The sequence below is a fragment of the Aegilops tauschii genome, chromosome 5 (genome assembly GCF_002575655.3).
Source record: "Aegilops tauschii subsp. strangulata cultivar AL8/78 chromosome 5, Aet v6.0, whole genome shotgun sequence".
Taxonomy (NCBI): Eukaryota; Viridiplantae; Streptophyta; class Magnoliopsida; order Poales; family Poaceae; genus Aegilops; species Aegilops tauschii.
The window spans coordinates 263013423-263028928 of NC_053039.3; the positions used below are offsets into that span (position 1 = coordinate 263013423).

Consider the following 15506-nt stretch of genomic DNA (forward strand, 5'->3'; position numbering starts at 1 on the left):
CGGGGGACACAGCACGATCGATCTACGTCGGCGGCGGCGGGTCCCTCTCCTCCGACGAGCAGAGGCGGCCGCATGGGACACAGCGGGCTCGGCCGCGCCGAGCGCAGGCTCGCTTGACGTGGGAATCATATTCCTCGAAAACAGATGCAGGGATCACTGCGGTTGCCTCAGGTTCTATCGTTGAACAGTCGACTATGTCTCTGTTATCAGTGTATATCCACAGGTCGACGGAGTTGACTCTCTTGAGGCTGACGCGACAGAATGGACAGGACTGGGATCTTGATCTCCTACAGGGAGGTAAGGCCACACTCTTAAAACAATGGACGTGCACTTACAGAAAAATGGAATGGATCATATAGAATGTTGATTGTCAGACTCTGACACTGAAAGATAAATCTTGTGGCATTATCTTGAAGTTGATCCATATTTTGATTTAATGAATACTCAAGCTACTACCATCTTGATTCAGCAAAGGAGGGGTAATCTCATACTCAAGCCAGTTGAAGTCCTCCATTAACACAGCGAGGACGAGGTCGAGCGCATCGTGGCCGTTTGAGGAGGAGAAGCAGCGGGCGGCGGGGCTGAGGATGGTGCCGACGAGCCGAAAGAAGCGGGGGAGCATGTCAGGCAGGAAGGCAGCGGGAACACGGTGGCCCGGTCGACGTGGGGGGTAGAAGAAAAGGCGCTCGAAGGAGTCCATGAAGAGCCAGGCGAGGTCGTCGAAGAAGTGATGGGGAGCTCCGAAGACGGGTGTCCTCGCCGCCGGCGCCACGTGGATCTGCTCCAGCAAGTGCACCTCTGCTTCCGCCATGGGTTCACTGGCTTTGCTTGCTTGGGTGAGTCGATCTTATCTTCTCTCTATGCCCACCCACCACTATCTGACTTTCAGTGTGCTCTTCTTGCTTGACTGTGACTACCGGGGTAGGTTTGGCACTAATCTACTGGAGTGATTTAGCTCCCATACTGCATCGAACATGTTTTGTCCAGCCACCGCTCATATTTCTGTAATTCACAAGACCATCAAGACCGTCAAAACGAAGGTTCATGTATCCATGTGTAAGAATGGCTTAAATCAAGGTCTGAAACATATCAAAAGTCGGCAAAGCGTATGTTTTTTCTATCTTAGATTTCTACTAGGGTGTTATGTATTTCAGGTGTATTTGTGTTAGTCGATACTTGCAGCAAAATCATCACCATCATACAAAAAATCTAACAAATTATATGTATTGATGCTTCCTTGAGCCTACTACTAATAGGATGGCAATGTGTTTGTACTGAAAAGCTGTAGTAGCCCTTATTCAAGTCGGACAATGAAGTATGAACCCATTTTTATCCAATTTATGTGGATTGGCTGCCCATAGAAGGTACTGATGATGCATCGCCTCTATATTCTTAAATTACATTTCAATTGAGAATTACTATCTCTAATGAAATATGATTGGCCAGTGGTAAGAAAACACCAGCCTTGCTGCACTTCAAATTCTAACCTACAGTAAGAAGGTGCTTTCCGCTGGTGTATATCCCTTTGTTCCGTCGAACTAGCAATAGTACAACTATGTTAACGAAATTTCTGCTACAATATTCCTTTTGAGATTGCAATACTATATTTATAAAATTTATGGGCGGATGTGAGAGTAGTTATTATTTTCATCATGGAAATATTGATTAAAGTTGATCAGCCAGAATTAAAGAAGCATATGAGATCTGTGTAATAAATTGAGTTTTCATTAGAGATGTCTTAGTGGACATGTATTCTGATTTAACTTCACAACTGTCAATTCTATTCAGGCATATTTTGATAACTTCTCAATGGTTTCATGATGATTTTCAGGAAACCAAAGCAACCTCTTTTACCACTCAAGTTGGAGGGAATCCAGTTGTCCTCAACACTTCAGAATTGATTTCCCGAAAGGAGTTCCTTGCCAGTTTCGGTTCCTTTCATGCACTATTGTTGTTTAAACTATGCTCATAAAAGCCTAATAAGAATCGACTAAATGAATCGGGGAGTAGCTGAGTCTTCATATGAAGAGCAAACATGTCATAGTTATCCATGTATTTTATGTTTTTATCATGGATGTTGTTATCATAGTTCCTATTTTTTTGGCTGGCTCAAACACCTTGTTTAATATTGAAGATCCATTTTTTCCCACTGTTCAATTCAGCTCTTAATTTTTTGTGTAAATGGTCAGACAATGCACTTCTAATAATTAAGTTGTTATCCTAGGAATATTTTGAAAAATATTGTACTTATCATCTCAGCCAATCCTTATTTATTCATTAACAAACATAATGTGACAGACGTCTATGCGTGCGTTGCACGTACGTACTTACTAGTTCTATCTAAACTCATAAATAAAGCTATGGAAAAACCTGCCGGAGTTGTCAATGAGAGTCTTAATAATTTTGATGAAGATGATTCCGGAATTTTTCATTATTCACTCGATGAATCTTTGAAAGATGCTTGGGATAGGCTGTTAAGGATCCGGGCTAGCTATGTACCCCAATATCAAATTGAGGTTTACCTAAAAAGCTTTTATGTTGGATTGCCCGCTTCGTTCAAACAAGTTTTAGATTCTATTTTTGAAGAGGGTTTTCTTGAAGGGGACCCCATAGATACCTATGAAAATATGAAAACTATATTTGGGCACCCCATGAATGATAAAGTCGAATCTACGTCTCTTTTGCTCTCTTACCAAAACGAATCTATCAAAGAAATAAAAGCTAGCCTAGATGCCAATTTCCGCAACGTGCTTAATCTTTCTTCTACCATTAATAGCCACGTGCTTTATCAAAATAGAAAGATTAATTCCATAGATAACAAGTTTGCTCTTTTCTTCCCTAAAACCAAAGATGGCAACACCTAGATCTATCATTGCTTTTATGCCTAGCTAGGGGCATTAAACGATAACGCTTGTTGGGAGGCAATCCAATTTTATTTTTAGTTTTTTTTTTCTTTTTGCTTCTGTTTAGGAATAAATATTTGATCTAGCCTCTGGTTAGATGTGTTTTTATGTTTAAATTAGTGTTTGTGCCAAGTTAAACCTATAGGATCTTCTTGGATGATAGTTATTTGATCTTGCTGAAAATTGCAGAAACTTTCTGTTCACGGAAATAATTGTTAAAAATCACCAGAACGTGATAAAATATTGATTCCAATTGCTGTTGATCAATAAACAAATTTTCTAGGTTGTCCTATTTTGGCTGATGTTTTGGAGTTCCAGAAGTTTGCGTTAGTTACAGATTACTACAGACTGTTCTGTTTTTGACAGATTCTGTTTTTCGTGTGTTGTTTGCTTATTTTGATGAATATATGGCTAATAAAATAGTTTATAAACCATAGATAAGTTGGAATACAGTAGGTTTAACACCAATATAAATAAAGAATGAGTTCATTACAGTACCTTGAAGTGGTGTTTTGTTTTCTTTCACTAACGGAGCTCACGAGATTTTCTGTTAAGTTTTGTGTTGTGAAGTTTTCAAGTTTTGGGTGAAAGATTTGATGGATTATGGAACAAGGAGTGGCAAGAGCCTAAGCTTGGGGATGCCCATGGCACCCCAAGATAATCTAAGGACACCAAAAAGCCAAAGCTTGGGGATGCCCCAGAAGGCATCCCCTCTTTTGTCTACTTCCATCGGTAATTTGCTTGGAGCTATATTTTTATTCACCACTTGATATGTGTTTTGCTTGGAGCGTCTTGTATGATTTGAGTGTTTGATTTTTAGTTTGCCACAATCATCTTTGCTGTACACACCTTTTGAGAGAGTTACACATAAATTGGAAATTGTTAGAATGCTCTATGTGCTTCACTTATATCTTTTGAGTTATATAGTTTTTGCTCTAGTGCTTCACTTATATCTTTTAGAGCACGGTGGTGGATTTGTTTTATAGAAACTATTGTTCTCTCATGCTTCACTTAGATTATTTTGAGAGTCCTACAAAACAACATGGTAGTTTGCTTCAACAATGATAGACATTCAAGATTAGTAAAAAAAATCTTATGAGTGTGTTGAATATTATGAGAAGTTTGATACTAGATAATTGTTTTGAGATATGAAGATGGTGATATTAGAGTCATGCTAGTTGAGTAGTTTTGAATTTGAGAAATACTTGTGTTAAAGTTTGTGATTCCCGTAGCATGCACGTATGGTGAACCGTTATATGATGAAGTGGGAGCATGATTTATTTATTGATTGTCTTCCTTATGAGTGCGGTCGGGGACGAGCGATGGTCTTTTCCTACCAATCTATCCCCCTAGGAGCATGCGCGTAATACTTTGCTTTGATAACTTGTAGATTTTTGCAATAAGTATATGAGTTCTTTATGACTAATGTTGAGTCCATGGATTATACGCACTTTTCCTCCTTCCACCATTGCTAGCCTCTCTAATACCGCGCACTTTTCGCTGGTATCATACACCCACCATATACCTTCCTCAAAACAACCACCATACCTACCTATCATGGCATTCCCATAGCCATTCCGAGATATATTGTCATGCAACTTACCACTGTTTCGTTTATTATGACACGCTCCATCATTGTCATATTACTTCGCATGATCATGTAGTTGACATCGTATTTGTGGCAAAGCCATCGTTCATAATTCTTTCATACATGTCACTCTTGATTCATTGCATATCTCGGTACACCACCGGAGGCATTCACATAGAGTCATATTTTGTTCTAAGTATTGAGTTGTAATTGTTGAGTTGTAAGTAAATAAAAGTGTGATGATCATCATTTTTAGAGCATTGTCCCAAGTGAGGAAAGGATGATGGAGAGTATGATTCCCCCACAAGTCGGGATGAGACTCCAGACGAAAAAATAAATAAATAAAAGAGGCCATAAAAAAGAAAGAGAAAAGGCCCAAATAAAAAAATGAGAGAAAAAAGAGAGAAGGGACAATGCTACTATCCTTTTACCACACTTGTGCTTAAAAGTAGCACCGTGATCTTCATGATAGAGAGTCTCCTATGATATCACTTTCATACTAGTGGGAAATTTTTCATTATAGAACTTGGCTTGTATATTCCAATGATGGGCTTCCTCAAAATGCCCTAGGTCTTCGTGAGCAAGCGAGTTTGATGCACACCCACTTAGTTTCTTTTGTTGAGCTTTCATATACTTTTAGCTCTAGTGCATCCGTTGCATGGCAATCCCTACTCACTCACATTGATATCTATTAATGGGCATCTCCATAGCCCGTTGATACGCCTAGTTGATGTGAGACTATCTTCTCCCTTTTTTGTCTTCTCCACAACCACCATTCTATTCCACATATAGTGCTATGTCCATGGCTCACGCTCGTGTATTGCGTAAAGATTGAAAAAGTTTGAGAACACTAAAAGTATGAAACAAATGCTTGGCTTGTCATCGGGGTTGTGCATGATTTAAATATTTTGTGTGGTGAAGATAGAGCATAGCCAGACTATATGATTTTGTAGGGATAACTTTCTTTGGCCATGTTATTTTGAGAAGACATAATTGCTTAGTTAGTATGCTTGAAGTATTATTATTTTTATGTCAATATTAAACTTTTGTCTTGAGTCTTTCGGATCTGAATATTCATACCACAATTAAGAGGATTACATTCAAATTATGCCAAGTAGCATTCCACATCAATTCACATATAAAGCCAGATAAAGTAGATGGATCTACTGGAGGTCCCTTTGCAGCAACCCATGAGGTTTTGGGATACTGCTTAGGCTTCCAGTAAGACCCATCAGCATTAAGTTTCTTCTCAAAGGCAATACCCTCTTTCCTAGGGTTCCTGTTGAGGATCTGCTTTTTAAGCACATCACAAAGAGCTTGATGCCCTTTGAGGCTTTTGTACATGCCTGTCATGTACAATTCTTTCAGCCATGCATCATCAGTGATACTAGCATTGTCCTCAGATGAGGAATTAGTGATAGCAGAGATAGGTGAAGAATTTGTAACATCAGAAGCATTTGAACATTCAGGTGAAGAATTAGCAGATTCACGTTCAATGCACTTCAAACATGGAGGAACAAATTTTTCCTGAGCAGCGCTGATTTGTTGAGCAAGTAATGAATCGTGCTCCTTCTGAAGATCTTCATAACTCACCCTTAGCTTTTCAAGATCTAGCTTTCTTTGAAGAAATTCATATGAAAGCTTCTCATGATCAGATAAGAGAGTGTTATGATGACTTTGAAGGTTGTCAAACTTAGACTGAAGTCTCTGAAGATTTTCAGTCAAGGTTTGAGTGCCATCCATTTCTTCACCCAACATATCATCACTTTTGTCTAGCATGTTTTGAACCTTTTCAAAAGCCTTTTGTTGTTTCACATCAATCTTAGCAAGTTTAGAGTAGCTAGGCTTGAGATTTTCATTAGATTCATCCTCACTTGATTCAGAGGAGGGGTATTTGAGTACCTTGGCACCTTCTGCCATGAAGCAATAGGTGGGAGCATAGTCATCATCGCCTTCATCAGCCTTGTTGGTGAAGCCATTTTCTTCAGTGTTGAAGATGGACTTGCTGACGAACGCAGTAGCGAGAGCTAGACTCGCCACACCAGATTCTGACTCCTCAGATGCCTCCTCTTCCTCATGTTCCTCAGATTCAGCTTCAGAGTCCATTTCCTTGCCAATGAATGCCCGAGCCTTCTTGGAGTTGATCTTCTTGTGAGATGAAGACTTCAAGGATTTTGATGATGAAGACTTTGAAGATTTCTTCTTCTTCTTTGAGTCATCAGAACTGTAATCCTTGTATTTCTTCTTCTTTGATCCCTTTTCCCACTGAGGATAGTCTGATGTAGTGACCGGGTTTCTTGCATTTGTGGCATAGCCTCTTCTTGTAGTCACTGGATGAGGAATCATTACTTCTTGAGGATTTTCCAAAGCGACCACGTCTTGAGAATTTCTGAAATTCCTTCACGAGCAGTGCTAGCTCCTCGCTCAGTTCTTCAGGATCACCAATGCTACTACCAGAATCTTCACCTTCAGATTCAGAGACTGCCTTGGCCTTCAGGGCACGTGATCTGCCATAGCTCGAACCATAGATATCTCTCTTTTCAGCAAGCTAGAACTCATGAGGAAATTGAGAAAGTCTTCGGTCAAAGTCTTCAAACAGATATGAACAAGCACACAACACAGTAATGAGGAAATGAAAGAGTTGAGGAAATAGAACCAGTAGGCTTGGTGAAGACAATGATTTGGTAGACCAGTTCCAACTGCTGTGACCGTTGTACGTCTGGTTGGAGCGGCTAGGTATTTAAACCTGAGGACACACAGTCCTCACCGTATTCTCCTTGAGCTAAAGTCACACAGACCTCGCCCAATCACTCGTGGTAAGTCTTCAGGTGACTTCCAAACCTTCACAAACTCGGTCACTCGATGATCCATAATTTCCTCTTAGATGCTCTAGATCATGACGCCTAACCGTCTGGAAGATGCACAGTCTTCAAAGGTAACAAGCATTGGATCCACGCATGATCAATCTCTTCGGTGATGCTCAATCACTTTGGGTTTGTAGGTGTTTGGGTTTGGGTTTTCCTCACTTGATGATTTTCGCTCAAAGTCCTCGGAGGATGGGATGCTCTCAAATGACAAGTGTCAGTTTCTCTCGGAGCAGCCAGCCAACTAGTGGTTGTAGGGGGCGGCTATTTAAAGCCTAGGGAGCAGCCCGACATGATAAGACATAAATGCCCTTCAATGATATGACCGTTAGGTGGGTAGATATTTTGGGATAGCTGGCGCGTAGCACAGCAACGGTCGGGAATTTGACTATCAAATTCCTCAGGGCTATCATGTTCCTCACTTGTAGGCAATCGGCACTGGCGAATTCCTAACTCCTCAGTCAGAACAAATTCTTCAGAGACCAGAAGAGCTTCGTCTCTGTCACTGAAGAAATTGACTGAACTGTATGAGATTTCCAATGGCTTCACTCGAAGGGATTGGTAGGTGTAGGATTTTGAGTTGAGCATCACATGGAAATTTTTCCTTAGTATTTCCTCGACCCCCTTTAATAGTACGGTGTTTCCTATGACTCAAGAAAGAGAAAATGAAACTACGAAAACCAAATTCTTCACGCTTCATGTTCCTCGAATGAATACCAAGTCTTCAGGATCACACCAATTTCTTCACTTTCAAAGTCTTCAGAAAGTCTTCAGAAATCCAAAGTCTTCAGTCGAAGAACTTCATTTTTAGGGGTCAACTTTCTCTGTAAATATCAAACTCCTCATAGACTTATAGACCTGTGTACACTCACAAACCATGTGATGATCGGGTGTGATAAGCTCTACGTTCACATACAACGGGTGCTAGCCAGTTTTGCACACGCAGAATACTCGGGTTAAACTTGACGAGCCTAGCATATGCAGATATGGCCTCGGAACACTGAGACCGAAAGGTCCAGCGTACATTATATAGTAGATATGATCAACATAGTGATGTTCACCATTGAAAACTACTCCATCTCACGTGATGATCGGACATGGTTTAGTTGATATGGATCACGTGATCACTTAGATGATTAGGGGGATGTCTATCTAAGTGGGAGTTCTTAAGTAATATGATTAATTGAACTTTAATTTATCATGAACTTAGTCCTGATAGTATTTGCATAACTATGTTGCAGATCAATAGCTCGCGATGCAGCTCTTCATTTATTTTGATATGTTCCTAGAGAAAACTAAGTTGAAAGATGTTACTAGCAATGATGCGGACTAGCTCCGTGATCTGAGGATTATCCTCATTGCTGCACAAAAGTATTATGTCCTTGATGCACCACTAGGTGATGGACCTGTTGCAGGAACAGATGCAGACGTTATGAACGTTTGACAAGCTCAGTATGATGACTACTTGATAGTTTAGTGCACCATGCTTTACGGCTTAAAACCGGGACTTCAAAAACATTTTGAACGCTATGGAGAATATGAGATGTTCCAAGAGATGAAATTGATATTTCATTCTCATGCCCATGTCGAGAGGTATGAGACTCTGACAAGTACTTTGCCTATAAGATGGAGGAGAATAGCTCAACGAGTGAGCATGTGCTCAGAATGTCTGAGTACTACAATCACTTGAATCAAGTGGGAGTTAATCTTCTCGATAAGATAGTGATTGACAGAGTTCTCTACTCACTATCACCAAGTTACTAGAACTCGTGATGAACTATAATATGCAAGGGATAACGGAAACGATTCCCAAGCTCTTCGCGATGCTGAAATCGGCGAAGGTAGAAATCAAGAAAAAGCATCAAGTGTTGATGGTTGACAAGACCACTAGTTTCAAGTAAAAGGGCAAGGGAAAGAAAGGGAACTTCAAGAAGAATGGCAAGCAAGTTGCCACTCCCATGAAGAAACCCAAAACTGGACCCAAGCCTAAAACTGAGTGCTTCTACTGCAAAGGAAATGGTCACTAGAAGCGGAACTGCCCCTAGATACTTGGCGGATAAGAAGGATGGCAAAGTGAACAAAGGTATATTTGATATACATGTTATTGATGTGTACTTTACTAGTGTTTATAGCAACCCCTCAGTATTTGATACTAGTTCAGTTGCTAAGAGTAGTAACTCGAAACGGGAGTTGCAAAATAAACAGAGACTAGTTAAGGGCGAGGTGATGATGTGTGTTGGAAGTGATTCCAAGGTTGACAAGATCACCATCGCACACTCCCTTTACCTTCGGCATTAGTGTTGAACCTAAAATAATTGTTATTTGGTGTTTGCATTGAGCATTAATATGATTGGATCATGTTTATTGCAATACGGTTATTCATTTAAGTCAAAGAATAATTGTTGTTTTGTTTACATGAATAAAATTATTGAATCTCGATTATGGTGATACACATAATATTGATGCCAAAAGATGCAAAGTTGATAATGATAGTGCAACATACTTATGGCACTACCGTTTAGGTCATATTGGTGTAAAGCGCATGAAGAAACTCCATGCGGATGGACTTTTGGAATCACTTGATTATTGATCATTTGATGCTTGCGAACCATGCCTCATGGGCAAGATGAATAAGACTCCGTTCTCTAGAACAATGGAGCGAGCAACTGACTTATTGGAAATAATACATACTGATGTATGTGGTTCGATGAGTGTTGAGTCTCGGAGCGGGTATCATTATTTTCTAACCTTCACAGATGATTTGAGCAGATATGGGTATATCTACTTGATGAAACATAAGTCTGAAACATTTGAAAAGTTCAAAGAATTTCAGAGTGAAGTGGAAAATCAGCGTAACAAGAAAATAAATTTTCTACGATCTGATCGCGGAGGCGAATATTTGAGTTACGAGTTTGGTCTTCATTTAAAACTGTGGAATAGTTTCACAACTCACGCCACCTGGAACACCATAGCGTAATGGTGTGTCCGAACATCGTAACCGTACTTTATTAGATATGGTGCGATTTATGATGTCTCTTACCGATTTACCACTATCGTTTTGAGGTTATGCTTTAGAGACAGTTGCATTCACGTTAAATAGGGCACCATCTAAATCCGTTGAGATGACACCATATGAACTGTGGTTTAGCAAGAAACCTAAGCTGTCGTTTCTCAAAGTTTGGGGTTGTGATGCTTATGTGAAAAAAGTTTCAACCTGATAAGCTCGAACCCAAATCGGAGAAATGCGTCTTCATAGGATACCCAAAGGAAATTGTTGGGTACACCTTCTATCACAGATCCGAAGGAAATATATTCATTGCTAAGAATGGATACTTTCTAGAGAAGGAGTTTCTCTCGAAAGAAGTGAGTGGGAGGAAAATAGAACTTGATGAGGTAATTGTACCTGCTCCCGAATTGGAAAGTAGTGAAGGAAATATGCCCTAGAGGCAATAATAAAGTTGTTATTTATATTTCCTTGTATCATGATAAATGTTTATTATTCATGCTAGAATTGTATTAACCGGAAACTTAGTACATGTGTGAATACATAGACAAACAGAGTGTCACTAGTATGCCTCTACTTGACTAGCTCGTTGAATCAAAGATGGTTAAGTTTCTTAGCCATAGACATGAGTTGTCATTTGATTAATGGGATCACATCATTAGAGAATGACGTGATTGACTTGACCCATTCCGTTAGCTTAGCACTCGATCATTTAGTTTGTTGCTATTGCTTTCTTCATGACTTATACATGTTCCTATGACTATGAGACTATGCAACTCCTGAATACCGGAAGAACACTTAGTGTGCTATCAAACGTCACAACGTAACTGGGTTATTATAAAGATGCTCTACAGGTGTCTCCGATGGTGTTTGTTGAGTTGGCATAGATCGAGATTTGGATTTGTCACTCCGAATATCGGAGAGGTATCTCTGGGCCCTCTCGGTAATGCACATCACTATAAGCCTTGCAAGCAATGTGACTAATGAGTTAGTTTCGGGATGATGCATTACGGAACGAGTAAAGAGACTTGCGGGTAACGAGATTGAACTAGGTATGGTGATACCGACGATCGAATCTCGGGCAAGTAACATACCGATGACAAAGGGAACAATGTATATTGTTATGCGGTTTGACCGATAAAGATCTTCGTAGAATATGTGGGAGCCAATATGAACATCCAGGTTCCCCTATTGGTTATTGATCGGAGACGTGTCTCGGTCATGTCTACATAGTTCTTGAACCCGTAGGGTCCGCACGCTTAACGTTCGTTGACGATCGGTATTATGAGTTTATGTGTTTTGATGTACTGAAGATAGTTTGGAGTCCAGGATGTGATCACGGACATGACAAGTGGTCGAGACATAAAGATTGATATATTGGACAACTATATTCGGACACCTGAAGTGTTCCGGGGGTCACCGAATAATTATCGGAGTGCCGAGGGGTTATCGGAACCCCCGGGGGAACTAATGGGCCAACATGGGCCTTGTGAGAGAAAGAGGAGGGAGCCATGGGCTGGCCGCCCCCCCCTTGAGGAGTTTTGTAGCGACCCGACCCGAATGGATCATGTCTCTGTGCTTAAGTGTCATCCCTGGATCGGTATGCTGACACACACAGTACTCGAGGATTTATAACAGAGGTAAATCACATGTATAAAGTAACGTAAATACTATTACCTCAATCCAAATAGCGGAAGTAACAAGGTTGTGGATTCCCATCAACACCAACGGCAAAGTTGAGTGTAGAAATCGTAACCCTAACGTATCACTTACTCGTCGTAAGAATCCTGCAACATGAAACGTTGCAACCCGAAAACGGGTCAGCACATGGAATATGCTGGCAAATTCACACCATAGAGAAATGATGAACAAAGGCTATCACTACATGCATATATGGCTGGTGGAAAAGCTCTATGGTTATAATGTTTTTGCGAAAAGCCAATTTTTCCCTACTTCAAAGGAATAAATTTTATTTAACTATCATGGTGGTTGTGAAACATTGAGATGGTTGACAGCATCTCAATCCCAATTAAGAACGTGATTAAACCCAAATCAAATTTAAATTAAGTAACATGATGAGATCAACGGGATAATCCAAGAACTAGATACTCAAGATGTCCATAACCGGGGACACGGCTAATCATGATTAGTTTGTACACTCTGCAGAGGTTTGCGCACTTTTCCCCACAAGACTCGATCGCCTCCGTTGGATTTCTCGCACTACATGGTGTTTGAGAAACGGATGATCAAGACACAGTCCTTCAGAAGCATTTACTCTCTACTCCGGGCAGACCGTTACACCTACAATCCCCCTACATCTGCTAGTCCACCTCTTCAAGAGCTCACACAACTTACTCAACTATGCCAGAGCCCATAATGGCTTGTGGCTGCACACGAAAGTTTCTAGCATGAATAATCTTATGATCCCTTTGAGCCTGGGTGGCGGTCCTTATACAAACAGACAACACTGGATTCTCCAGGTGCCTCAATCCACCCAGATGTGAGTTTTAGTTGCCACCTTAGGTAAACCATTATTAACAATCTCACATCTGTCATGAATATCTCTCAAAACCCAATCCACGTCTACGAGCATAGCATGGCAATATAATAGCAACGTAGAAGTAACTCCCAAGGGTTTGATAAGAGAACAGGTAACAGGTACTACCTCAACTACTTCCCAATTCCCACAAATTAATTAGATCCTAATCATGCAATTGTTTGAGGGTTGAATCTAATGCATAAAAAAAACTGGGTATGGAAGGGATATGATCAAAGTGTGAACTTGCCTGCAATGTTGATGAAGATGATTCACACTCAATACTCTGGATAGATCTACTCGTCACACTACGGTCAATCTATCGTAAGCAAGCAATGGTAACCACACATAAGCAATCACTCAAAAGATCAGAAAGAACGAGGAAGACACTTCGGAAAACATCAAAACCAAGCAAATAACTCTTGCAACATAAAACAATTTCTAACAATACCAAAATTATGTGAATTTGGCCTTATCAGAAAGTTTAGGTCAAGAGCTTCGCTTTGCAAAAAGAATCAACTCAAACGGAGTTACGGAACTTAAGTTATGAACAAAAGAAGTTTGAATATGAATTTGAACAAATTTTGAAAATTGAAAATTTTAAAAAGTTGACGTGATAGGTTAACTGGATAGGTGAAAACAAGAGGAAACTATAGGCGCTAGTTTCATCTAATTTGGATGAACGAGTAAAAAGTTATGGCTATTTGAAAAATCAGGGCCAAGCTGTTTTGCAGAAGAAAAAAATAGCTACGGATAAAAGAATTCTAGATCTAACGTATAAATACAGAGAACGAATAAATATACTTTTATAAGGTATAGAAAAGACGACTTCGGAGTGTGGAGACAACTTCCAAAAGTCCCGCCGGTGAGGAGAAATATATTTTTAGCTAGTCAAACCAAAATATTGATTTAACCCGCAATGGATAATTTTTGGAGGCTCTATGGATCTATATTTATAGGTGGAAAAGAGGTTTAGGGGTTAAAGGTTAGGCAATGTGGGACTAAACGTAGACGAAAAGACAAAAAGGGGAGGGCCTCGCATGGGCCTAAAGGCCTTAGCGGTTCGGCCGGTCACGCGGCAGTTTTTTTTAGCAATTGAAAAGAAAGAGAAAAAAAACTATAGAAAAGAAATATGGGGAGGAATATGGCCGGCTGGGCCGGGCCTATTTAACAGAAAAAAACAATGGGGCGCCAAAAGCTACTATACTGCGCATGAGGGCGACATATACTCACAGAGTACGCGCATGTATTTTTTTTTATAAATAGAGACAGGAAAGAAAAAACTGAACAATAAAATTAAACTTTATATAGGCATATTATATATCAAAATTTGCAGAAAAAGATTTCCTACAGCATGAACATTTTTGTAAAGTCAAATAAAATCCACACAAATTTTAATAAATCAAACAGTGCTACTGCCTTAATAAAATCCAATAAAAATCATTTTAAAAATACCAAAATGATTTCAAATTTATTTTTCTCCAATTTTCTGATGTAGGGAATCATGTTACCCTATTTTATGTATATTTTTATTTTGGATAAAAATAATTTGAATAAGACTCAAATAACTCCAAACTAAAATGATTTCCAAAAGGACTTTGAATTTGACCTTTGAAACTCCCAACTCATATTTCATATATTTTTTTGAAGAAGTCATTTTATCTTCTCTCGTGAAAATCATTGAGTTGCATAAAGTTTCTGAAATGGGAAATATTTTCAAATGAAATTCAAATATTTTCAACACCCCTTGTCATTTAAATAAATGGAAGAAGTCATGTCATCTTCTCTCAAGGGTTTTGTGGTGAAAAGAATTTGAATTCATGGAGATCATAAAAGCAAAATGAAAGTTTGGGAAAGTCCTTTTATTCCCTCTCATTTAACTTTCAAAAGATTTCGAATTCCACTCACTTTCAGTCAATCAATCAAACAATCAATCCAATCTATTTGTTTATTATAACATTCCAAAATTTAGAATTTTGGGATGTTACAAGTTTGAATTGGACAAGGAGGGGGGCGGCGCCCCCTCTTTCCCTCCCTCTCCCCCTCTCCTTCCTCCCCCCTTCCTCCTCCTAGTTGGACTATGAAAGGGGGAGTCCTACTCCTACTCGGAGGAGGACTCCTCCCCCTCCTTGGTGCGCCCCAAGGGCCGGCCGGCCCCCTTGCTCCTTTATATACGGGGGCAGGGGGCACCCTAGAACACACAACAGACATTGATCTTAGCTGTGTGCGGTGCTCCCCTCCACCATAATCCACCTCGGTCATATCGTTGCAGTGCTTAGGCAAAGCCCTGCGCCGGTAGCTTCATCATCACCATTATCATGCCATCGTGCTGACGAAGCTCTCCCTCGACACTCTGCTGGATCGTGAGTTCGTGGGACATCACCAAGCCGAACGTGTGCAGATCGCGGAGGTGCCGTACTTTCGGTACTAGGATCGGTCGGGTCGTGAAGACGTACGACTACATCACCGCGTTGTCATAACGCTTCCGCTTACAGTCTACGAGGGTACGTTGACTACACTCTCCCCTCTCGTTGCTATGCATCACCATGATCTTGCGTGTGCGTAGGATTTTTTTTGAAATTAATGCGTTTCCCAACAGTGGCATCCGAGC

The 15506-nt window shown here is 40.2% G+C and overlaps 1 long non-coding RNA gene across 1 annotated transcript; it reads left to right on the top strand.

Moving 5' to 3' along the window:
- LOC109732218 (uncharacterized) lies at positions 1–2047 on the top strand. Its single transcript, XR_002225329.3, has 3 exons — positions 1–297; positions 470–836; positions 1832–2047. It is a non-coding gene; the product is annotated as an uncharacterized lncRNA (long non-coding RNA).
- The last annotated feature ends 13459 nt before the right edge of the window (positions 2048–15506 follow it).